Source organism: Canis lupus, chromosome 32 (genome assembly GCF_048164855.1).
Source record: "Canis lupus baileyi chromosome 32, mCanLup2.hap1, whole genome shotgun sequence".
In the NCBI taxonomy this organism is placed as follows: Eukaryota; Metazoa; Chordata; class Mammalia; order Carnivora; family Canidae; genus Canis; species Canis lupus.
Window position 1 is genome coordinate 25470508 of NC_132869.1, and position 27539 is coordinate 25498046.

Genomic DNA, 27539 nt, shown 5'->3' on the forward strand with positions numbered 1-27539 from the left:
ATTACTTTGTGACTTAAAGAATTCCAGGAATTACACTTTATAATACAATAAGAATACTCTCCAAATATTGTTTGAAGACCCCAATTTAAAGTTCACTGCAGGTGATCCCTGGGTGGCTCAGCGGTTTAGCGCCTGCCTTTGGCCCAGGGCCTGATCCTGAAGACCTGGGATTGAGTCCCACATTGGGCTCCCTGCATGGAGCCTGCTCCTCCCTCTGGCTGTGTCTGTGCCTCTCTCTCTCTCTCTCTCTCTGTCTCTCATGAATAAATAAATAAAATCTTAAAAAAAATAAAGTTCACTGCAATAACTTCCTCCATTGTCTGAAAGGCAACTATTAAATCAGCATTTTACAAACATTAATAAACACAGAGTGCATCATGCATTATTTTAGGCAATAAAGGAAATTTAAAGAAAAAAGTGGAGTTTCAAATTCAAAAGAAAATGAGTAAATATAATACACTAACCTTGGATATGGGCAGTGAGGGAGACAAAAGAGTCTCAGGTTTGATGCATAGGTGAATGGTAGAGTCGTTAATGATGTCTGATAAAGACTACTACTTGCTTACCTAATATGCACTCCTTGCTTACCTAATATCCACTCTACCCATTTTCCTACATAATCGACCCCATACAGCATTAAAAGTGACAACATGACCAGCTAAAAACCATATGCAAACTATATTTTCGGGCAGCCACAGTGGCTCAGTGGTTTAGCACCGCCTTGAGCCCAGGGCCTGATCCTGGAGACCTGGGATTGAGTCCCACATCGGGCTCCCTGCATGGAGCCTACTTCTCTCTCTGCGTCTCTCTCTCTCTCTGTGTCTCTCATAAATAAATAAATAAATAAAATCTTAAAAAAAAAAGAAAATTATATTTTCCTGTTTCCACTATATCTAATAAGATATAATGACAAGACAAAAGCAGACACCTTTGGGTGGAGCATCCAATATGTCCCATGCAAAGTACATTGACCCTGCAGGGTGACCACATTTTTTTCTTGGCCTTCCTTCTCTCTGCCTGGGATGTGATGGTTGAGGCACAAGCAGCTAGTTTGTGATCATGAGGTAACTTGAAGATACACATTTCATGCTAAGGATTGTAAAACAAAAAGATGGAATCCTGAAATTGGTGAGTCACTAAGTTAGCCCTGGTTGCCTAATTCTGGAGTTTTATTTTTGACAGAAAAATAAATGTTTATCTTACTTAAGCTTATTCCAGGTCTCTCTTATTAATCATTAATCCTCATTGATATCCCAGTATAGAGAATCAAGTTGCTTGGGGCTTTTTGGTAGGTGGCAGGGTTAGGAGAAAGTTTAGTTTTGAATGTGTTGTATGTGAGGTGCTCACTGCTGGAATGCCCAGACATCACTTGGAAACACAAGGTAGAGACAGAGACTTGGGAGTGCTCCAAGTGGGGAGGCTAATATCCACAGCTTATCATTTCCAGCCAGTGGTTCTTTATTTTCTTCAGATTGTCACTATGGTAAGGACTTTCTAATTTTTTATTTCTGAGCATTTAACTTGCACTTTACCTTGAATGCAAAAAAGGCAATCTTCATTTTGCATGGCCATGCAGAACCTCAAAAATGAGCAGGCAAGCTGAAACTGTGCAAAGTGATCTTCATAATCAATGAAAAAAATTGATTGCTTCATGAACTTTAAAATTTTTGTCAAAACACTAAACTCTCTTGTCTATACAAGTATAGAGGAATGAAAAAATAACAAAGCTATCATTTACTTAGTAAATTGAAATTTAAGGCATCAGGAACATTGAGAATTAAAGTGTTTTATTTGTTTTTCTTAAAGGAGAGCTTTCTTTTTTAATTTTTGAAAAGATTTTATTTATTAGAGAGAGAAAGTGAATGAGAGAGAGAGAGAAAAAGAGTGGGAGGAGAGGCAGAAGAAGAAGCAAAATCCCTGCAGAGCAGGGAGCCCGGTGTAGGACTTGATCCCAGGGATCATGATCCAAGCTGAAGGCAGACACTTAACCAACTGAGCCACGCAGGTGTCTTGTTTCTTTGTTAAATGCATCAAGAGTAACCTAAACACTACTTGCCTTATTTCTTTCATTCATTCATTCATGAGAGACACAGAGAGAGGCAGAGACACAGGCAGAGGGAGAAGCAGACTCCCTGAAAGGAGCCCGATGTGGGACTTGATGTGGGACTTGATCCCGGACCCCAGGATCATGCCCTGAGCCAAAAGCAGACGCTAATCCGCTGAGCCACCTAGGGATCCCCACTTGCCTTCTTATTGTGTAATTTACAATAGGAAGTAAGGATCTTGTGTTTGCCCTCGTGAATGGTTATACTCTTCCCTAAATTTGGATTAACATCCAACATTTTATCCTTGACATTTGTGTTGTGAAATATCTCCAAAAGTTCTATTAACATTCAGAAGTTCTTGGGGTGTGTGTGTGTGTGTGTGTGTGTGTGTGTGTGTTACTTCTGGGATATCTTCACCCTTTTTTCACAACCACTTTCCTTCTCTACGTTGGTAACTTCTCCTTCACAAAGTTCTTCTAACTGCGCTTCTAGGGTTTTTCAAGCGGTAGCAGTGCCAACATTCCCACCATCAGCTATTTCTTCTATAATTCCGTTTATGTTCAACGTGAATTTCACTTCCCGCAGTGTGATTTTTGGGTTATTTGCAGTACTGTTGGCCAATTCCCTCTTTTGATTATCCATTTTTATAAAATGTCATGTGAATTTATCACTGGGAGACAAGATTGCAACACAATTACACACTTTTGCTGTGTGTGTATAAAATGAATAACAGATGCAGAGTGACCCATCGCTGACAGACTCTGAAAGAAGTGATTCAATTGGTCACTGATCATAACATGCACGTGTTATTTATGTAGTGATTTGTGGACTGAAGACTCAGCAACAAAGTTTGTAATTATGCAATTACCGAACTCAACCAAATCATAGTAACTGAAATGTGAACTGTGATGTTATAGGGCTGGATTATTTAACTAAACCATGGTAACCAGAAACCATGCATGTCAGAACCATGCAAAGCAAGACCTGTGTGTAATCCAGCTGAGGGCTGGTGAGCAAAATCTAGATGTGTCTATGCAATATTCATTCTCTTACTTTCATCTCTTCTTTCTCCCCACTTTTTAGCCATTTCATTTCTATTAGTATCACCTCTGGAGAGTGATGAGGATAATTTTCAAGGCATCTTAAATCAGTCAGTTTTGCTAATGATAATTTTGGTTAAATAGCTGAGCTAAAATGGGGGTTTAAAATTATCCTCAATCATATATTTTCTGTCCTATTCTCATATCCTATAACCATGGTCGGCTGAATTAACATTGCTATAATAATGTTCTGTCATAAAGGGCTTTTACCATAACAAATTCTGCTTGCTCAACATCCTGCCAATCAGAATTATCTTTCTATTCATTCATTCGGTAAGTATGTGCTAGGCACTATACCTTGTGCTTGGAATACTTTGCATCAGTGAATAAAACAAGCAATAATCCTTGCCCCTGTAATGCTTACATTTTAGTTGGCAGTTGTGAGGGGCTGGAGCATGAGGGGCTGGAGCATGAGCATAATAATGAAGCCTGCTACAGTGCTGCCATGTTGTCAAGCTATGATGATATTATAAATAAGAAAAGACAGATATTCAAGTATACGTTTTTTCTTAACATTTTATTTATTTATTCCAGAGAGAGAGGCAGAGACACAGGCAGAGAGAGAAGCAGGCTTCATGCAGGAGCCTGATGTGGGATTCGATCCCGGGACTCCAGGATCACACCCTGGGCCAAAGGCACAAGCCCAACCACTGAGCCACCCAGGTGTCCCCAAGTATACGTTTTTAAAAAAGGATAAACAATTTTGGCCAGATGATCAAAATTAATATCAGTAACAAGTGATATTATGGACATCATGTAGTTTCTTTTTTCTTTTTTTAAAGAACTTTATTTTTTTTTTTTAAGAAGGAGAGAAAAGGGGGAGAAGAAGAGAGAGAGAGAAGAATCTTAAGCAGGCTCCATGCCCAGCACGGAGCCTGATGCAGGGCTCAATCTCACAACCCGGAGATCATGACCTGAATAGAAATCAAGAGTCAGATGCTTAACCAACTAAGCCACTCAAGCGCCCCTAACATCATGTATCTTAGATAGGATGTCCTAAAATGGGCATAATATCACCATGTGATATTCTGGTCAAATATGTGTGACTTTAATCCAATCATGGTGAAATATTAGAAAAATTCCAAATAATGGGCATTCTATGCAAAAGGAAGTATCCTCCAAAAATGTCAATATCATAAATCCTGAAGGTTTTTTAAAATATCAATTTTAGGGCTCTTTATTGCCAAGAATTGTTTTACCAATATTTTGAAAGATACTATGCCAGCTATCAATTTATTGCCTCTCAGCTCTAAATTCACCCTTAATTCACTTTCTGCCACATCTTCCCCTTACAGTGAGCACAACTAAACTTTATCAGTAGAGACTGTGGGAAGGAATATTGCAGAAAGAAAAGGGTTTCTCCTCCTGGTTCCTGATTGTTGCATTTTGCTTTTTCTAGTTTCTGCTATATCATCTATTAATGGTGCAGGTATGTGGGGAGGAACTTCTGGCTCTGCTCCAACTGTACAACCAAAGTGCACAGTCCCTCAGCAATCTCGTAGACCCTGGCTCAGGCCCAGGCCTACTGGCCAGTGGGCCTCAATTCCCCTTAAGCCTGGCAGCCTTGGCTCACCTTGCACTGCTGAAGGAGACCAGGCAGGATGTTCTTGCAGCAGCCTAAGCAAGATATAATGACATCTTTTAACTAGGGCTATTGAATAGAGATGATGAGAAATGGTTGGTTCCAGATACAATTTGGGATTAGAGCCAATAAAATTTACTGATTGACTGAATGTGGGATGTGAATCTGAGTGAGAAGTCTAGATACTTGTACCAAACAATAGGATAAATGATAGAAGCACAACTTATTGAGAATGAAAAGATTTAAGGAGGTCCATATTTGGGAATTGGGGAAGGCAGATGGAAATCAATTTTTCTATTTTAACCATGTTTAATCTGAAATAACTATTAGACATACAAATAAAGATATTGAATAAGCAGTTCAATATACTAGCCTAGAACTCAGGAAAGAAAACAAGGTTGAACATATACATTAGAATCATCAGCATATAGATGGTTTATTAAGCCATAGCTTAGAATAAGATAACATGAAGTCTAGATAGAGAATAGAAAGAAGGGGAAAGAAAGAGGAAGGCAACAGAGGGGAGAGGAAGGGAGAGGGTTTTGGCAAAAATATAGAGTAAGCCTGGGAGAGAGAGTAAACGAACCATTGGCTGTTTGTCATGGTGTTTTGGTAAGAAACTTTCTAAGGCTATCAGTATAAACAAAACCAGTTTAACACTAATATTAGCTCTAGACCTCTGAGGGCTCCTTTTTTCAAATCTTATTGATTGCACTAATCTCTTCCTTCAAACCAATCATCGCACTATTATACTAAAACACTTGGAACTGTACTTTCCTCCATTTATTTCAGCTATTGGTGTGTCAGCAAATTGGAAAGCACTGATGGGAACTGATGACATTTGAAACATTTTTATTTTCAGGCATTTATACCATTTTTATTACCATTTGAATTCCAGGTCTTGCTCCAACAAACTCAATTTTACCTGAACATTAAGTAAATGCAAATCAGCCTGGGAATCGTGAGAATGGATAGGGTTAGAGTTCTCATGGTTGTGACGTTCCTGGCTAAAGCTGAGCTCTATACGATATCACTTGCCCTACCTTGCTTCTCTCAACACTAAGCATACATTAATGGAATTCCTTGCCTTGCTCTGGCTTCTTCATATTATTTATCACTACCTGACATCCTGTTATGTAACTTATTTCCTTATCTGTTTACCGTCTGTCCACCCTCATTCCCATGTAGAATAAAAATTCCACAAACTCACAGACTTTGTTTTATTCATTCCTGCCCTGGATTCTGTCCTTGGACCAGTGGCACATAATGTGAGCCCAATATTTGTTGAACAAATGAACTTATCAGAAATTAGCTTGGGTTAAAATAGAAAAAAATTGTGTAAAAATGAGCTCACTTCCTCCTCAAAATTAAAGGAGCTATATTATATAATGAATAAAACTATGGTAAAAAAAATGCACAAAGTACACGAATGTTAGGACAAGTTCTTTTTTTTTTTTTTAAAGAATTTATTTATTTATTTATTCATTCATGAGAGACACAGAGAGAGTGAGAGAGAGGCAGAGACACAGGCAGAGGGAGAAGTAGGCTCCATGCAGGGAGCCCGATGTGGGACTCGATCCCGGGTCTCCAGGATCATGCCCTGGGCTGAAGGCAGAGCTAAACTGCTGAGCCACCCGGGCTGCCCCTGAGCCACCCAGGCTGCCCTGTTAGGACAAGTTCTAACAAAGTTTTTTAAAAGAAAGTAGGCACATCAGGAGTCTTCATTCAGTTATCAGGTTACTCAGGCCTTGGTCATTCATACTCTCTGAAACTGTACAATGTGAAAGGGAATTGTCTCTTTCTTTGTTTATATTTGTGTGAGAGCAGCAAAAGAGAACAAACATAGTGGGGGAACATCTGAAGGTTGGCTTTAGAGGCACCAGATTAGGAGCTACACAGACATCTCAGAGCCATCATTCATTCATCCATTCATTATGTACCTCTCTCTTTCTTCCTCTCCCATTCTCTCCTGTGTTCTGGTTCTCCTCAACCCACTAAAATACCCACCCCAATCCTAATTTGCCTTCAAAACAGTATGCCTGGACAGCCCAGGTGGCTCAGTGGTTTAGCACTGCCTTAGGCCCAGGGCGTGATCCTAGACCTGGGATCGAGTCCCACGTCGGGCTCCCTGCATGGAGCCCGCTTTTCCCTCTGCCTGTGTCTCTGCCTCTCTTTCTCTCTCTCTCTCTCTCTGTCTCTCATGAATAAATAAATAGAATCTTAAAAAAAAAAAAAAACAGTATACCTTTTCCAGATCAGATGATCTAACCAATACACAAAATTCTGAAGTCTATTAAGCATATTGACTTATTGTCTGTTGTGCACATTGCCCTTTTTTCCCCTAATATGCTGTCTTTTGACTTTGTTTAATTGGTTCCAGCACTGAGATTAGTACTACATAACATGTTAGTTCCTGTTTCTCCCCTTAAGACACACTAGATTAAGGGGCACCTGGATGGCCCAGTTGGTCAAGTGTCTGACTCTTGATTTTGGCTCTGGTCATGATCTCAGGGTCGTGAGGTCCAGTCCAGCATCAGGCTCTGTGCTGGGCGTGGAGCCTGCTTGAGATTCTCTCTTTCTCCCTCTACATCTCCATCTCTAAAATAAGTAAATAAAATCTTAAAAAAAAAAAAGACATATAGATTAAACATCTTCTTCAGGGAACCCTGGGTGGCGCAGCGGTTTATCGCCTGCCTTTGGCCCAGGGCGCGATCCTGGAGACCTGGGATCGAATCCCACGTCAGGCTCCCAGTGTATGGAGCCTGCTTCTCCCTCTGCCTATGTCTCTGCCTCTCTCTCTCTGTGACTATCATAAATAAATAAAAAAAAAAATTTAAACATCTTCTTCAGACCCAGCTCAGTACTAGGCACTGGAGATACAAAAATTAACAACACAATCTTTCCTTCAATGGGCTGATACTCCTGCCAGGATGATTGCCCTGCTAGTGCTGATGCAAATGAAGTTATTGTGGTTTTACCTCCTGAGCCTTCCTTCCTTCCTTCCCTGTCTCCTGGATCCAGGGGAAAGTAGAGGCTTGTTCACTTCTGTCAATTCTCATAAATATTAGCATAGTTTTCTAAATTTTATAATTACCTTATTGTACAGTTTGCATTGACCATAGATTTTGTGTACAGATACCTTCAAGGGTTGAATGTATAACTTCTTTTTCAAAAAGACTGAAAATAAAAAAAATAAAAAAATAAAAAAAAAGACTGAAAGTCTGACTACAATCCTGTCACAGTGGCCTAGTTTCAGTTTTTGGAACATTCCAAGCTTCTTCTTCAAAGCCTTATTAATGTTCTTAGTATGAGCCTCTCTGCCTGGAATGCTGTCCTCTTGGCTCTTAGGCACAGTCAGATTCTCCAATATGAAGCCATCATATCCATTCTACATAACAGCAACTGCTACCACTATTTGTTTCCTTTGTGACATTTAACATTATTTATGGTTATTTTGATTACTTGCTTTTATGTTTACTGTTTTCTTCACTAAACTATGAGTCAAATCTTTTCATGTTCATAGCTATATTCCTAATGTATAGCAGAGTATCTGGCCCATAATAGTTGAGTAAATATTTGTCAAATGACTGGTTAAGTAATGAGGAAGACAGCAAAAAAGGGGAGGAAAGATAAAAAAAAAAATAGACCTGCACAATTCTCAATTATCTTGCTCTTCTTCTGAACTCTTGAAGGGTCTACTGTCTATTACTCTTCAAAACCCTTTTCTTGTATATCTCCTAAAATAATGTATTTAAGTAATATATGCCCTCATACATGTTTAAGTTGATATCTGTAATTTTATATGTTTAAATAAATGCAAACAATAAATGTTCTATGTATTATAAATAGTAGCATTTAAAATAAATTATACAATATTCTTTGAAATATATCCAATGGGACATAAAATACAATAAAGATCTGATATCTACCACTACCCATTTTTAAAAGACACAAAGATTCAGACATACCACTCCTACACATCAGATGGAAAGTAGTATAGAGGGCCCCCACAAGACATATACAAAAGTATTCACAGCAACTTTAATCCATAATAACCAAAAACTGAAGAAAAACCAACTGTTCCTTAGCAATAGAAAGGCTAAGTAAATTATGGTACATACATACATACATATATATACACTGGGATATTATGTAGCAATGATTTTCCAACTCTTTGGTCTCAGGACTTCTTTATACTCCTAAAATTTATTGATAACACCAGATTTTTAAAAATCTATTAGGGCATTTCTATCAACATGTGTCATGTTAAAAATTAGGACTGAGAAATTTTTTATTTTATTTTTTTATTTTTTATTTTTTATTTTTATTTTTATTTTTATTTTTGAGAAATTTTTTAAATGTTTATTAACCTATCTTTAAAATAACAATAATGACATGGATAAACCCCGAAGAAGTTATGCTAAGTGAAAGCAGTCAGACAAACACACACACAAATATTGTATGATTTCACTTATAGGAGGTACCTAGAATAGTCAAATTCACAGAGACAGAAAAGAAAATGGTGGTTGCCAAGGGCTTGGAAGAAGGGCAAACAGAGAGTTTTTAATGTGTAAAGAGTTATAGTTTGGGAACAGAAAAAATTCTACAGAATAGTGGTGATAATTGCATAACAATGTGAATATACTTAAGGTTACTTACCTACACATCTAAAAGTAGTTAAAATGGTGAATTTTGTTATGTATATCTTACCAAATTAAAAATAACAATAACAAAACCATTACATGTTAAGGTGCATATTTTTATGTATGACTATATCTTCTAAATAAAATTAGTAAGAAGTAGTAGTAGTATTTTTAAATATTGGCAAACCTTTTAACAGTCTGGCTTATAGAAGACAATTGAATTTAATATCAGCTTCTATTTCAATCTTTCACAATGTTCTTGTGTTCTTTTGTTGAAGTATATGAAGAAAATCTGGCCTTGCAAAAATATATAGCAGAAAAGAGATTATTTTAATACTTTTCAGAAAATTCTGTCTTCTTTAATATTACATCAAAACTTGATAAGTGGTAGTTTTTTAAAATACTGGTTCACTGGGAATCCCTGGGTGGCTCAGCGGTTTAGCGCCTGCCTTTGGCCCAGGGCGCGATTCTGGAGTCCCAGGATCGAGTCCCGCGTCAGGCTCCCAGCATGGAGCCAGCTTCTCCCTCCTCCTGTGTCTCTGCCTCTCTCTCTCTCTATGTCTGTCATAAATAAATAAATAAATAAATAAATAAATAAATATTTAAAAAAAATACTGGTTCACTAATATATGCAGATCTTCAAAATACTCACACACTGTATGTCAGAAAAATCACATTTGTTAATATCACCATCAATCTCAACAGAAAACTTGTGACTGGGGATCCCTGGTGGCGCAGTGTTTTAGTGCCGCCTACAGCCCGGGGTTTGATCCTGGGGACCCTGGATCGAGTCTCACATCGGGCTCCCTGCATGGAGCTTGCTTCTCCCTCTGCCTGTGCCTCTGCCCCTCTCTATCTCTCTGTGTGTCTCTATGAATAAATAAATAAAATATTAAAAAAAAAGAAAAAGAAAAAGAAAAAGAAAACTTGTGACTTACTAGGAAGAAGTTGAGCCCAGGATAGTGAATACAAATTTTCCAAAATCTGATTTTTGCTTGAAAATGCATTTTATCAATGTCAACAAATATAGTCAGCTGTTTGCCTTAAAGTAACAGGCTCATTCCATTTTTTTAAATAAAATATCTGTCACATACTTTAGTCTGAGTAATCCTAGTTTGTCCTTGTTCTTTTCAAGTAAAAATGGTGTTCTGTGAAAAAACCAACCAGTTCAGTTCACAATTCAATTGCACAGGTGCTTTTTCTTGAGAGAATCATCATACTCCTATATGCAGCACAAATATTTCATGTGTACTTCACGTTTCATCACAAATAATATTAAGACATGTACTAGTCTCAACAACCTATGGAGGGAAGGAAGCTTCTTCAATCTAATAAAAGACTATGAATCACTTATTCCTAATATCATAACTAATGATAAAAAACTGTGTTGTCTCTTCCAAGGCTGAAAACAAGGCAAGGATGTTTCCTTTATTGCTTCTACTCAATAATGCACTCAAGAATCTAGCCAGTGCAATAAGACGAGAAAAGGAAATAAAAAGCACATAGATTGAACAAAAAAGAAACTGTCGTTATTCACAGATGACATATACATAAAAATATCAGAAATATCTACAAAAAAGCTGCTAGAATTAATAAGTGGATTTATCAAGTTCCTAGGATATAAAATCAGTATAAAAATATATGCAATTAACAACTGGAAATTGAAGTGTAAACAAAACAATTTTCAAAAAATATAAAATACTGGGACACCTGGATGGCTCAGTGGTTGAGCGTCTGCCTTTGGCTCAGGTCCTGATCCTGACATCCTGGGACTGAGTCCCACATCAGGCTCCCCTCAGGGTACCTGCTTCTCACTCTGCCTATGTCTCTGCCTCTCTTTCTGTGTCTCTCATGAATAAATAAAATATTTAAATATATATACAAAATACTTAATAACTCCAACAAAATTTATTCAAGATTTCCATCCTGAAAATTGCAATATATTCATCAGAGAAATTTAAAAAGATGTAAATAAACAGAGAGAGATACCATTCATGGGTCTAAAGATTTAATTTTGTAAAGGTGACAATTTTCCCCCAATTTTTAAAAAGATTTTATTTATTTATTCATGAGAGACACACACACACACAGAGAGAGAGAGAGAGAGAGAGAGGCAGAGACACAAGAAGAGGGAGAAGCGGGCTCCATGCAAAAAGTCCAATGCGGGACTCGATCCCGGGACTCCAGGATCACGCCCTGAGCCAAAGACAGATGCTGCTGAGCCACCCAGGCGCCCCTCCCCAAACAAATTTATAGATTTAGCGCACCCTCAATCAAAATCCCATTCTTTTTTTTTTTTTTAAGATTTTATTTATTTATTTGACAGAGAGAAATTGAGAGCACAAGCATGGGGAGCAGCAGGCAGAGGGAGAGGGAGAATCAGGCTCCCCACAGAGCAGAGAGCCTGATGCAGGGCACAATCAGCCTGATGCTGGGATCATGACCTGAGCCAAAGGAGACACTTAACCATCTGAGCCACCCAGGCACCCCGAAGTCTCAGTCTTTTTGTAAAACAAGCCAATTTTAAGCCTTACATGGTAAAGCCAAGCATCCAGAATAACCGAACAACTTTTAAATTCTTTTCCTCTTGAGATCTTTAAAATGGGTATGACTATTTAAACCAAGAGTTTAAAACAAATTGGCTGTCAACATAGATCCCACAGACATTAGAAGAATAATAAGACAATACTATAAACAATATTATGACAACAATTTCAACAACAGAGATGAAAAAGACAAATATCTTGAAATTTAACATATACCAAAATAGGCACAAAGAAAAGCAGAAAATCTAAACAAACCTACATCCAATAAACAAATTTAATTTTTATGAAAAACCTTACCCCAAAGAAAACTTCAAGGTCAGACAGTTTCACCGGTGAAAACACCTAAGTTACACACATGATTTTCAGATAAGAGTGGAGGAAAGAATACTATCCAACTCATTTTATAAGGCCAATAGTTATGGGCTGAATTGTGTCCCACTCCTCCTCAAAAACTCATATGTTGAAGTCTCAACTCTTAGTATTTCAGAATATAACCACATTTGGAAATAAGGTCTTTATTATGGTGATTAAAACCATTCTGTTAGAATCTTAATCTAATATGACTAGTGTCCCTATAAGAGGAGAAAGATTCATCAGGGGCATGTGATTGCACAGAGAAAGGCCATGTGAAGACACAGTAAGAAGACTGCCATCTACAAGCCAAGGATAGAGGCCTTAAGAGAAACCAAACCTGTCAACAACTTGATCTTGGACTTAAAGTATCCACAACTGTGAAAAAATAAGTTCTGTTGTTTCAGCCCAGTCCATGATATTTTGTCACAGCAGCCTTAGGAGACACCAACATAAGCTAAATATCAAAACCTGACAAAGATGGTATAAAAAAAATTACAGACTAAGATCCTTCATGGAGATAGAAGCAAAATCCTTAACAAAACACTAGCAAATCAAATGTAGCAAATCACCATACATAAAAAGAATAACATTTCAAGATTCAATAAGATTTATCTGAGAAATGCAAGATTAGTTTAAGAATTTAAATCCGATCAATGTAATTCACTATCACAATGTAATTCACTAAAAAAGAAAACCAATATGATCATGTCAATAGATACAGAAAATGCATTTGCTACAATCCAACATTCATTCCTGATAAGAACTTTTAACAAAGCAGAAATAGTAGAGAACTTCCTTAAATGAACAAATGGCATCTATAAAACACCTACAGCAATAAATAAATAAATAAATAAATAAATAAATAAATAAATAAAATAAAACATCTACAGCATAATTAGTGGTAAAGACTAAATTGTTTTCCCCTAAATGGGAACAAAACAAACATGCCATTATCACTACTTGTATTCAACATTATACCAGAAGTCCTAGTCACTGTAAAAGGAAAAAGAAAAGGAAATAAATGTCGTTAAGATAAAAAAAAACAAAGGGGTGACTTCATGGCTCAGTTGGTTGAGTATCTGCCTTTGACTGAGATCATGATCTCAGGGTCCTGGAATGGAGCTCCTTTCAGGCTCCCTGCTCCATGGGGAGCCTGCTTCTCAATCTCCTTCCCCCCCCCCCCACACCATGTTCTGTCTCTCTGTCTCTGTTGCTATCTCTGTATATCTCAAATAAATAAATAAATCTAAAAACAAAAAATCAAAAAGGAAGAATATTGTCCCTGTATGCAAATTACTTGATTATTAATGTAAAAAATCCCAATGATTCTAGAAAACAATCATTAGAACCCATAAGTAAATTTAGCAAGGTCACAGGATACAGGGTTCATATATAAGAATCTGTTTAAAGCAAACATTAGGGCAGCCTGGGTGGCTCAGCACTTTAGCGCTGCCTTCAGCCCAGGGCCTGATCCTGGAGACCGGGGATCGAGTCCCATGTGGGGCTCCCTGCGTGGAGCCTGCTTCTCCCTCTGCCTGTGTCCTGCCTCTCTCTCTCTCTTCCTCCCTGTGTCTCTCATGAATAAATAAATAAAATCTTTTTTAAAAAATTTTAAAAAAGCAAACATTAAACATATATCATTATATACTAACAGCAAACTATTATAAAATGTAATTCAAAAATCCACTGTTTACAGTAGCACACACAAAAAAATAAAATAATTATGAATAAATCTAACAAAGGATCCTTTTTAAAACATTTTATTTATTTACTCATGAGAGTCACAGAGAGAGAGACAGAGACATAGGCAGAGAGAGAAGCAGGCTTCTCACAGGGATCATGCCCTGAGCTAAAGGCAGATAGACGCTCAACCGCTGAGCCACCCAGGCATCCCTAACAAAAGATCTTTATATTAGAAACTACAAAAGATAGTTGAAAGAAATTAAAGAATACCTACATAGAGAAATATACTATGTTCATGGATCAGATAATTCAATATTAACATAACAATTCTCCTCTGATACTGTGGTATTATTAAAGGATAGATATATAGATCAATGAAATTGAATACAAAGTCTAGAAAGAGACCAATAAATATATAGTCAATTTGACAAAAGTGCCAAGGTGATTCAATGGAGAAAGAGTCATTTTGGCAATAAGTATTGCTGTAGCAATTGGACACTGGACAGCCATATTAAGAAACAAACAAACAAAAAAGGACTATTGATCCTAAAGTCATGCCCTATGCATAAATTAAGTTGAATTGGGTCATAGTCCTACTCATAAAATCTAAAACTATAAAACTTTTGGAAAAGAACTTTAGAGAACATATTTGTGTCCTCAAGGTAGGCAAAGATATTTCAGAGAAGACACAAAAAGTATGGACTTAAAGGGAAAAAAATTCCATGCTAAAGTGTCAGCAGTTTTAACCATCATTGCTTTTGCAAAACAAATTAAAACATCAGTGCACAGAAAAAGGCAGATAAATAAAATCCTAAAGTATTATTCCAACCATTGTGACTCATGGACCCCCCCCTAAAAATTCTCAGGCAATCCCCCCACAAGGATTCTCAGACCACACTTTGAGAATAGCTATTTTGCAGTAATTAAAAAGAATGAACTGTGGTGTATGCAACAATGGATGCATCATACAGACATAAAGTTGAACAAAAGAAGCCTGACACAAAGGAGAGCATACTGTATAATTCAATTTATACAATGTGCAAGAACAGGCTAAAGTACTCTATGGCATGAGAAGTCAGAATAATGGTTATCTCTGGGATGGGGAAAGGAGATTAAGAAAGTTCATAGTGGGAAAGGGGATCATCTGTATCTTTTTTTAAGATCTTATTTATTTATTAATGAGAGACACAGAGTGAGAGGGAAAGAGAGAGGCAGAGACACAGGCAGAGGGAGAAGCAGGCTCCATGCAGGGACCCCAACATGGGACTCGATTCTGTGTCTCCAGGATCATGCCCTGGACTGAAGGCAGTGCTAAACGGCTGAGCCACCCGGGCTGCCCTATATCTTGATTTAAGTGGTGGTTTGTATATTTTTTACTGTATGGATGTTATACCTCAATAAAAATATAAAAAGAATTTTATAAATAAGTTCTTAATCTTTAACAGTTTTATATATTTTCCCCCTTGAATTTATATTTCAATTCTTTTTCCCTTAAGAATATTATTCTAATGAAATATGTTTCTATATTTAAGTCTTTTACTAAGCATACTTCACTAACTAAACACAACAAAACCATAGGCATATTCTCAAGACAGTCAATTTTAGGGAAGAAGCCATAATGAAGCTGAGGATCTGAGAATTCTAGCTTGAGGATGATGGACCATAACATTGTTTTGGCATTTCATACCTTTATTGTTAAATACCTTTCATTCTATACTGGCTTATTTCACTAGAAAGTTTCTTAAAGGCAGGGGTGCATCTTGGATCTTCCATAACCCAAGATCTGACACATAGTAGGTGGCTCACTGATTCATTTTTTCATTCATTCATGCAACAAAAATTTCTTCAACATTTTATTTATGTTTAAGGCTTGCTAGTCTCTCTGCCTATAATGATGAGTGCTCAATAGGTTCCCATTGATAATTATCAGCTACATTTCAGAAAGAGTGTAATTCTCTTTTCTCCCAAATTCCAAGTATAGGTGCACTACCTGTCTTATTAACCCTGCTGTAAAAATGAGGACACGAAGACACTGAGATTAATTAACTGACTCGCTTAGGGTCATGCATTTCATCATGAGTCAACTGAAGATTGAAATCCTTACAGGTTCTTTTCTGGACTGAGGTGCTAAGGGAATTCATTCAGATTGACTAGAGTTCATATTTCATTTAAATGCTCTAATTTCATTTCTGCTACATCTACCTTCTTTGACTTGTATTTTAGGACCTGCAGTCTGAATTGGTTTACTTCTACTTCAGTCTCTGTCAAGATAAATTAGACACTGAGGGTCCTTGACACCATCTGAAGTAGAAGTGCTATTAGTTGAAAATACATAAGCAGTTTTATATTTCAACATAGTATAGAAATTCTTTGCAAAACCTCTTTTCTACTAAAAATGAAAGTGGGTATAATAAACATAGGTGAATTTTGAAAATGTTTAAAAAATTAAAATTTGATTTTACTATACATCCTCAGGTAAGCATAGCCAAAGGAAGGCAGATTAATAATAAATATTTTTATCTCCTGTCAATGCATCTAGAAGCCATTCTGTTGAATAAGATCTGGCAGGTTCCTGACTGTGAAGAGAGATAGGGTAACAACTCTGATGATACATAAACTTGTATCAGATACAGCCTCTATTTTTTGCTGTAATCATCCATCCATAGCCTAGACTACTCAGCCGACAAGACAAGTTATTAATAAAATGTACTATACCACAAGTGCATTGCCCTACATGGTGTTTATCTTGTTGGAAAGTGTAATTGTCTGAAACAATGGCCTCTGTGAAAAGATATGTTATGAGCTGTGTAAAGATCAAAATAATTTCAACTAATAGTGGGAGCTGTTTGTGAAGAATTAAAACATAGATTATGCTGCATAGAGTTAACAGCTCAGCCTTGCTTTTAAGGTCCCTGTGAGATAGCCTTGAATTTCATGCCATATCTTGTGAAGAAACAAAGATCCTCCACCAGAATGTAAACTCATCCAAGGCAGAGAATTCTGACTTTTTCGTCAACGTCTCCCTAGCACATAGTGTAGTCCTTGAAAAAAAAATCAACATTTAATGCATGCTGAGAAAAAAAAATGAATGAATGTGAGTATAGTAAAGAAATGGAAAAGTTCCAGGTCCAAGCCAAGCCAATACCAGTTTTCCACCAGGTTGTGACTCAGAAAAGTAGAGTGGGATCCAGACTCCTAGAGACTAGTATTAGTGGAAAGGGTGAGGGTAAAATGGAAGCAGTCTGAAGTCAAGTAGCTGAGGATACCAAATGGCATTCCCATTGTGCTGGGGCAGATAGAGAAACCCTAGGTATAGAAAAAGGTAAAGCTTGTCCTTGGTCCCTACCTCTCCTGCCCCAGCCCGACTGGATAGGATCTGAACAAGTTCTTGGCATCTTTCAATCTAGATTCTTCTGGCACAACAAAAGGAGCTTCAGATCTCTTATTCTCACTGGTGGAATGCTAGGTTGGGACAGCCTGCAGGTAACAGCATGTGGCTTAGGGACCACTGTGAGGCGCTAAGACAATTGGCAAGGTCTTAGGGAGGTAGATGGAGTGCCAGATCCTCAAATAGAGCTGCATTACCTCTCCACTGAGATAGTAAAAAAAGAATATGAAGGAAGATAGAAAAACTTAAGACATGATGAAGGAGAGTAGATACAGAAATATTTTGAAGTCGAGGAAAGGATAGTTGAAGGAACCTGCTGAGGCCTAAACCACAGCCACTTTCTCTTGTATTTTTCTGAGGCAAAATTTGATGTTTGGATTATATCCTCCCACAAGCTCACAGAAAGTGATTTCTCTCCCCACCATGAGGGGTAAAGTATGTTTGGCATCATCCTTTTTTTTTTTTTTTTTTTTTTAACAAGCAGTTAGTTTAGGATGTGTATGTGACACAAGGGGACTGCCCAGTGGGACTCAGTTCTGTTAGAGGCCTCTAGAAAGGGCTATCCTTCCTTTATTATGAGAAAGAGAGAGACAAAGAAAGACAGAAGGAGGTGGGAGACAACATCCCCTTCTTTGCACGATGCCCTTACTGCATCAGATGCCAAAAATACAGGAGCTATGGTGCAGCCTTGAAGGGAGATGGGAGGAGACAGTATCATCTGAGGATGGCAGAGCAGAAAGAAGAAATTCCCCTGGGTCCTCGATAACATCCTTGAGTTACTCAATTAACCAATAAAGGAACCACTTTCCTTCAAACCTCCTATTTTATGAGATAACAAGTTCCTTATCTTTCAAAAGCCACCGTGAATCAAGTTTTCTGTTGCTTGCACTTCTGTCGATAGCTTGATCTTTACTTGTAAAGGTGAGTGTGTGTGTTTGAATGTGAAATATGGGATGTGAAAGCCTGAAACTGATATTTCAGCTTTCCCTATAGCCTCTCTCCATCCTCTTCTCCACCCCCCATCCCTTCCCCTATCCCTTCCTACTGGACTCGGAGGAGGGCCAGGAGACACCAGACTGGATGCAGAAGGACCTCCCTTTTTATCAAGATTTAGTCTTTCCTAGCTGAAGCTCAGTGTTGTGCTCCTTCTTCACTAAGGACATGTTCTGTCCCAGGAAGCTCCTCAGTCACTCCAGGAAACAGGCTTGGGGGCGCGGGGGCATCAGTTCCACAGATGTACCCAGAGATATCTGAATCCCAAGCCACAGCTTAGGCTCAAATGAGGAGCCCCAACGCCAGCATCATTCTGTATCTACAGCTAGCAATTCTTCGTGGCCCTTGAACACAAGAGGAGAATAAAAATGGCCAAGACTTAGGGATGGGAATTGGCACAGACATGGGAGAAGGTCTGAGAATGCAGGAAATGGCATGGTTTTACCAGATTATAAGTCTTCTGAAGACCACTTAGCACCCAGCACAGAACACCGCAGCTACAGAGCTGGTCTCCCCACACATGTATTAAATTTAATTGAAATGACCCGTTGGCAGGCTGAAGGTCAAACGGCTTCCTTTCACAGTCTTCTGCTCAGAGAATGCCTTTCAACCATCACCACCACCACCACCACCACCACCACCTTCCCCCTCAAAACAAAACCTTCAATGTCTTCACCTCTGTTATCTATGTTTTATAATATACTTCGAGACAGGCAGCAGTAAGAATAGTTTTAACTTACCAGGAGGAAACGAAGACACAAAGAGATGATTTGAGTTGGCCACGGTCCCAGAGGGCATCCGTGGCAGAACTAGGATGGTCTCTAAGTCCCTGGGGGCTCTCAGGCCATTGTTCTGATGTCCCTGTGTGTAATTGTTTTGATAGCAATTTCCCTGGTTCTCTCTCACTAGCCTGCTAATCACGCATGTCAATCACATTCAGGACGGCCACAGGCCTAAGGGTCAGTCAGCCACGGTCTCAGGAGGACGTAATTCAAAAGGAAAAACAAGACACAATAGCGCACTTTCTCCTTCAAGCATGTATGTCAGCTGTGGCCTCATAAGTCTGGCCGTGTGTGCAGGACAGAGGGTTGCTTTTGCTTTTTTTTTTTTTTTTTTTTTTGGTCTCTTCCCGATGGAGAAAGGCTGTCTGGAGGGCTCTGACCACAGCAGAAAACCCAGTGAGCGACCCACCAGGGTTAAGATCCTCTTACTAGAGAACACTCAAGGAGCCTGCAAGAGTCCTGCACCCGCTCTCTGCAAAGACTCAGGAGGGACGTCCTCTTTCTTCCTCCTCAGGGAGTCTCTGTGGCCTCGCTCCATCTGTCAGGCAAGGCCGGACGGTGGGGCAGGCGTGGGAGCCTGGACGCACACGCTAGCGCCCTTCCCCTACGGCCCACTCGGCCTGCTTTTCCTCATTTCACTTTCACTTCAGAGCGCAGCAGCCGCGGCCCAGAGGACGGCGGGGTCCAGGCCTGCACCGGGCCGGGGCCGCGAGGCGAGGCGCGCGTGCGGCCCACAGGGCGCGGCGCGCAGGGGAGCGTGCGCGGGGCGGAGGCTGCTCGCGTGAGGCGCGGGTCCCGGAATGTGCGTGTGCGCGGCCCTCGAGCACCGCCCGCGCGGCGCCGATTGGCCGGGGGCGCGCGGCGGGGGAAGCCCTTGGCTAATCTCCTGCCACTCAGCCCGCTCGACGTCGGCGCCGGGGCCGCGGCGCGGCGCGCGGAAGGACAAATAGTCCCCGCGGCGGCGCCGCGCGCCCCTCCACAGCTCTGCTCGCCCCGCCCGGGGCTGCCGGGGCCCCGGAGGCCCGGGCGGCGGGGGAGGGGCGGTCTCCGCGGCTGCTCGACCCCCCGCTCCCCTCCTGGCGGCCCGATGAGTGGATGGCGCTCCCTCGGGAAAAGTAATTGGATTCCCGGCTCCCTGCAGCCCGGATCAGCGGAAATCGGAGGCTGAGCCTGCAGGTTGCCGGGAGTGGGTGGGGGAGAAGAGAGGCCGGGGAGCAGCCGCCTGGGAAGGAAACTTGGTGAAAGCCGCGCTCCGCCCTGACGTGTCGGCGTGCTTGTTCCTGCACAGGCCGCGGCGGAGAACTGGGCGGTGAGGAAGGACCCACGGAGACTACCCCTGGGGCCCCTTCCCTCCCGGCAGGTGACTCTTGCCCCTCCAAGTTGTCATCATTCTGAGAGTCACCTGGTTGCTGCTCTCCGGGAAGAGAAATAATCTGGAGCGTTTGAGTCTTTGAGCCACCGCCAGCCTCGTTTTTCTCTCAGAGCTCTCCTTGGAGCTAATGGAGAAAGAGCCCTGTCTGGGATTGGAGATCACTCTTGTTAACCGGGTAACTCCGGAGAAAATTACCTCCTCGCCAAAATCATCCGGGAAAGTATCTCAGGCCCTTGCTTCAGCAGTAGCGAACTTCCCTAAATTCTCTTTCCTCTGGGGAGATGGAGCAGAAGTGGGAGACTTCAGCAGAGTTTTTTGGCTGAAAGGAGAGGAACGTGCTAGGAATTTAAGTGACTAACTCGTCCCTCCTGCGAGTGTTTTTTCATCTTACTGTACTTCTTCACTCATTCATCTCCAAACAAGCTTTTATTGGGGGCTTTCTATGTGCCATTCTCTGTTGTATTCACCAAGGACACAAACGTGAATAAAACAAGTCCTTGCACTCATGGAACCTCGTTATAGTTCGGACAGTACATGGACAAACAAATAGATATACAGTATATTGTCTTGGAGCGATGAATGCCATGAGGACAAATAGCAGAAGGACAGACAGAGATACAGGCGAGAGTAGCATGGTTTTTAATACTTCAGGTAAATTGATCTAGAAAGGCCTCTTTGATGAAGTTAGGTTCTAACGGTGGCCTGAATGAAATGAGAGAGAAAGCCAAGCAAATGCCAGAGGGAGAGGAACTTTCCAGGCAGAGAAAAGAACAAGTGAAAGGCTTTCAGTGTTGGGTGAGCTTTAATTAGTGGGAAACAAGGAAGCCAACATGAATGCTATGCAATGAGCAGGAAAACAGTTGGAGATGGTCCTTCTGACTTCCTTATTCCTCTGTTCCCATCTAACGTGTCAGAACAATCATTCTAAATCTTCACCTTTAGTTCATCTCTCTTTGTGCATCAGTAATTTCATGGCTATATTTTCTATTCCATTCCATTTAAATTCTTTTGACTGATAGTCAAGCTCTTGCCCCAACCTAGTTCCATCTTAACCTGTGGACCATATTTCAATCTACTCCTTTAGTTCTAGTTAAGTCTGTCTCAAGTATATTCATGTTCATTTATTCTTGCGTATTTTTGTTTATGCATCTCTCCTCACACAACTTAGTATTGATTCAGTAAGGATGTAGGGACATAAAATACAACTCACATTGGCTTAAATAGAAGAAGGAATTTATTGGCTCACATAAGTGAATAGTTCGAGATAGTTTTGTTAGACATCGCTTGGCTGAAGAGTTCAAATTATGTCATCAAGATGTGGATCCTTCCTGATATGTTACCTCTTTTCTCTGCTGTTGGCTTCATTCTCAAGCTCCACAAATGAAAAACCAGCAACTCTAGGTCACACTATCCTCACTACCAGCAAAGGTCAAGAGCCCATTCCTAAACCAATCACTGTTGCCAGAAAAAGAGATGCTCAGGTTGGCCTGGACTGATTGACAAGCCTATCCCAAAAGTTGAGTCTATCAGTAACACATGAATGGCACAAGAAGGTGATTTTAGGAAAAGAGGAACGGTGGATATGTCTTGGGTAATGAAACACACCCCTGTTCTTCTCCTGATGTCCTGAAACATTCTTCCACTACAATGCCTTCAAAAATGTTTATGCCTAGTCAATGCAATAATATTATTTGCTACCAAAAGTATACTCACTTCCTCCCCAAAGAGAGATGATCCAAATTCTCATGTAGTTACTGAAGATAACTCCCGAGTCCAGGACAGCAGGATAATAAGCATGTTTCTCTATTATACAGTAGTATGGTTCCTCAAGGTCTAGTAACCTAAAGCTACAAGATAAAATTAGCTACAAAATACTTAATACATAATGACAGAAAAGAACAACTACAACGGAAACTCATATTCAGAAAAATGACTAATGGCAAACACATAGTGGTCTTTGATTCATAGCATATATCATGCTGGACAGAAACACCAAGGCTTCTTACAATGAGAGAGGAGAAAGTTCTTTGATCAACACATCTGGCTGCCATATGTTCAACTATTGGAGAATCTCTCATCCATTGTTCCTCCATGCCATATCTGTAATGGACAGTTGGGAGTATAATCCTTCTAGGGACCACACCTCTTCAACATTCTGCTTCCTGATATAGTGGGGGTTGAAAAAAAACTTGTTATTACAGAGATAATTGGCTTTTACCACCAAATAGCTGTGATCCTCTTCTGTTATGTAGAATTGTTGCTACGAAGTAGCTGCATAGGCAAGGACTACATTTCCCAAGTTCCCCTATTAATCTTGGTAAATTTGTGCGATTAATTATCTCCTTAGGAATATTAGTGGAAGTGGCATGAATCACTTCTTGCCAATGCGGTTAAGAACTAGGTGTGCCTTCTATGGTTTCTTTTTCTTCCTCTGGCTACACTGAAAGGACTCTAGGACCCTAGAGGATAGTCGTAAGAGAGCCATGAGATGAAAGGAGTCTAGGTAGCTGAATGACCTTGTAGAATGCCACTTGATGATCAGAAATACTGATATTGGATTTTACAGCAGTGAAAAATAAACATCGGTAGTGTTAAACCAATCAAACTTTGCATTATGTGTTACAGCAGTTAGTAATAAGGCTAATTAACTGGGCTTTATTCTTCAGACTTAGGATTTCTCTCACCATACAATTTATCTATTTATTTTTTAAGTAGGCTCTATGCCCAGTGTGGGGCTTGAACTCATGACCCTGAGGCCAAGAGTCCCACCCTCTACAGACAGAGCCAGCCAGGTGCCACAATTTTCTTTACTTCCTACTAAGCTTCCAGTCTGTTTGCATCTAGCCAATTTTATGGGGGGAAAAAACTTCCAAAGCTGGATGTTATCTTAAGCTTCAGTCTTTGCATCCAGATTCTAATACAGGTATTTTTATCTTTCTGTAATTGACCTTGGTATACTCCTCACTTATGGCCTTCATTTTGGTTTCTGCCTGAGAATGAGTTGAAACAATAGCTACTGAAAAAAAAAAAAAAAGAATAGCTACTAATTTTGCAGGGAGGGACATGGGCATAGTAGTGGTGCTAGAGGGAATAGAATTGGATAATTATTACCTTTCTAAGCAGGCAGGAATTGCTTGAGAGAGGCCTGGGTGTGTTCAGACTTCTCCCAAGTGCCAGTCTTTTCCACTTGCCTTCATTGGCATTAAAATTCTTTTGAGGCTTTTCCAACCCTAATGGCTCTAGATTATTGAAATTTCTGTCATATTTGATTGCAGCCTTTAGCAAAAATGGTCATTTATATCAAAGCAGTATTTTTTCCCCTCTCAGGCTTAGATAAATCAAATTCAATCCTAAACTTGAGTCTCTCTTGTAGGACCTAACTGAAAGCCAACATGCCAACATATAATAATTGGTGTACTCTAGTATCTGACCTTTTAGAAATATTTTTTTGCATTTCATACTTGTTAGGCACATGTTTCAAATTCTAGTATACAACAGGTGCCACTTTGCTATTGAATTCCCAGTCTAGTATAAATGAGGCCTCATCTGAATCAACTGATTCAACATTTTAAGCTCTTTCACTTACTAATCCCCACTTCTGGTACCAATTTGTGAATTGTTAAAGCTATTTTAGTTGCAGGTGACAAGATAAAAAAACACAAACTGACTTATACAAAAAGGAATATATTGGCTATTGGCTCACATAACTAAGGAACTAGTGATATATTTAGCTTAAGGCATAGCTTGATCCAAGGGCTTAAGCAATGTCATTAGAATTCTATTTTGTTTCATCTCTTGGCTCTGTCTTCTGTGTTGGCTTCATTCTCAGGCTCCATATGGTGGCTCCTGGCAGCTCCAGTTCACATAATCCTTACTGTTAGCAATCTCAGTGGAAGAGTACATGCCTTTTTCCCAGAAGTGCCAGCAATAATCTCCTTATATTTTATTGGCTTTGATTAGGGCATGTGACCAGAAGAATGATTACTCATGTTAAAAGTGGAGTCCAGTCTCCCAAAAGACGTTAACTGAGAGTAATAGAGGAAAACAGGGTATGGTTATCAAAAGGGTGAATGCTGAGTAGCAAAAAAACCAATGTCTCTCATTAGATACCAATGTGTAGTGATCCCTAATTGCTTCACATGTGTTGGTTTTATCTCCTTCACTGGACTATAAGTCTCTCTGGAGCAGGATCATGTATTATATGTCTTAACGGTGCCAGCCCAGCAGGCAGTCCTTAGATACTGGCTGATTGATTGCCTCTTTGTGTAACACTAAAGATGGCACACCAAAGAGGGTAAAAAGAGCTTAATAAAAGAATGATTTATAGAGATGTGGGAAGGGTTAAGGGAACCAACTAGCAATGGTAAAACGCTTAACTGGTAACAATAAGACTTAAGCCTGAAGGAGCAAGGAACTTTTAAGAGTAGTGTTTAGAAGAGGATGTCTGACAAACGCTGAGACTATAAATAGAGAAATGCAGCCACTGCCAAATGTGGCCCAGGAGGGGACTGGGGAGTAAACACTTTTCCTCTTTTACCCGACTCTCCAAACTTCTTTTGGTACCTCCCGTTGGCCAAACCCAACCAGATGTATAGGGCTTGGATGATAGTCTGTAGAGATCAGCCTCCAGTATAGAACAAGGCAGATAGGATGAAAAATGGATCTGGAGGAGCAAGTGGAAAATAACCAGGACATCCTTGTTATGCTCCTTAGAGCAACCCTCAATAAAAACTATTCCTGTCTTGAGAATGTTAACCATATAGCCTGATTTACCAAGAAAATATAATTTTATCTTTTCCAATACATTTTTAAACATATAACTAATGTAGTTTAATTTTTATAGTATTTTAAGGCTTTAACATTCATGAATTAATAAAGCATGAAAAATCTTTTGTTAGCCTATGTAGTTAAAAAGCTATCATTATTGTATTTATATGGAATTCCTCAAGAATATTGTACCTGGTAATCCATCAGAAAGCCCTGGGACAGAACTTGTCAAATAGTGACAAATTTGATAAATGTTTGATGATTTGAAGAATGATTAAATTAATAAATTAGAGCATTTAGAGTCTATTCTAAGTGGGAAACTAGATAGGCTCTCCTTGTTAAATGTTGAAGCTAACTATATAACATATACCAATCCTGTCTCTTAAAGTCTGACTCTGGCTTCTTAGCTGTTGATCAAGTTCTTATCTCGTGGAAAAGGGAACTGCAATAAATTTTGTCAACCTTTAGAAGTAAAAAGTTTTATAATTAACTGTCATGCTAATAAACTCACTATAAAGTCCATTTCAGTTAAGGACTATCATTTTTTTTCATCTAAAACTGGGTTTCCTCATGAAATTGTCATTTAAATGTAAGAAAAATAAATATGTTTGCTTCAGTACATAAACTGGCATTATAAAATATCAGTCCAAACTGTTTCTTTAACAGATTTTAGTTAAGCCAAAAATGCACACTTCTATTCTTTGGCAATCTCATGTATGTAGGCCTTGAACAGTTTTCAAAATGTTTTCATATGAATCACCATTTATTCATACAACAAATAGTATTGAGTGCCTACTATGTGCCACACATAATCTCTGCCCTAGAATTTAGAGTATAGAGCATTGTTTCTCAAGCCTTAATGAGAATATAAATCACCTGAGAATCTTATGAAACTGCAGGTTCTAAGTCTGAGATGGGACCCAAGACCACATTTCTAACTAGATTTTGGGTGATGCTGCTGGTCCAGGAACAACATTTTGAGTAGCAAGAACCTAATAGGCTCTTTAATTCTCACAACAACTTTGTAAGAAATTAACAGTGTCTTTTTATTTTATTATCTTGAGTTCTTGTACTATGTACAAAGCACTGTGCTATTAATGCTTCAATAAAGATAACAGCTCAAATGAACAAAGGCCTTTTGGAAACTCACCATATAGAAGGGAAAAAACTAGTGTAACAGATAATTATGAATGTGTGGCTCTCTATATATGAAATACTCAGGAAAGGCAAATCTATAAATACAGAAGATAACTTAGTGGTGGGAATGGGCATTGACTGTAAATAATCATGAAGGATCTTACCGGGGTTACGCAAATGTTTTAAAAATTGGTTATGGTAATGACTACATAACTCAATAAATTTACTAAAAATCATTGAATTGCATATACTCAAAAAGGGATGAATGTGTTAATATATAAACTATACCTCAATAAAATTGTAAAAAAACAATTATAATGAAAAATGCAATAATACACATGTAGTCTTAATTTCTTTTATTTTTAAATTCCCTTTCATAGGCAAGAAAATGGAACTCACAGAGGTTAAGTGATTTGCTCAAAGTGACATAACTAGTTACTTACAGGGTTAGCATATAAATCTAGTTCTCTTAAACTAAGACTAGTCATTGTCAGAAACCTCATCACCAGAAAAGGCATGGAGATGTATGCCAGGAAATAGATACTCTTCCATCAAGAGGAGGTTGTACCTCTCACAGAATTGTCTTCACCCTGTGTGGCAGAGATCATCCTGAGTGGTGACCTAAGTGGAATCTCATACGCATACTGCAGTTGATGCGCTGTGCAAGCCAGCTATCTTCTGGCAGACCCTTTGGCTTCATCAGGGTTCTTAGATTCAAGCAATGAAAATAAATTCTGACTAATTTAGTAGTAAAGACAGTGGCCAACTCACAGAATCATTATGGGGGTTGAGAACCAAGCTCAGAGCTGTGCAGCCAAGAACAATACCCAAAGTCATGCTGCAGAGACAAGCATGGTGAGAAGACTGCTATCTTCTCAAGAAGTGTGCTAAGCACACTCAACTATCTGCCCCTTTCTTCCACCACCGTCGCTGCCCTGGGAATTTGATTTGGCCACAAATGCACTGTTGCATGAGAACTGATAGCTATCATTGCTTCCTGGTGTTTCTAGTTCTCTATTCAAGGCCATGCAGGTGATTCTGATTGGCCAAAGGCAGGTTTTGTACCTGAATCCAGGCTGCAAAGGCAGGTGGTAAAGTATTTGACAACTTCTCTCAGTTTCTAGATAGTGAGAATGGGGCTTCACTT

General features: G+C 39.4%; 1 protein-coding gene across 2 annotated transcripts in view; it reads right to left on the reverse strand.

Annotated features, from left to right (window-relative positions):
* Positions 1-19868, reverse strand: part of ZNF280D (zinc finger protein 280D) — a 293959-nt gene extending 274091 nt beyond the window's left edge. For both annotated transcript variants that reach the window (XM_072808743.1, XM_072808741.1), the window contains exon 1: positions 19075-19868. The gene's annotated coding sequence lies outside the window, so the exon portion shown is untranslated. The remainder of the gene's footprint in view (positions 1-19074) is intronic.
* Between the last annotated feature and the right edge of the window lie 7671 nt (positions 19869-27539).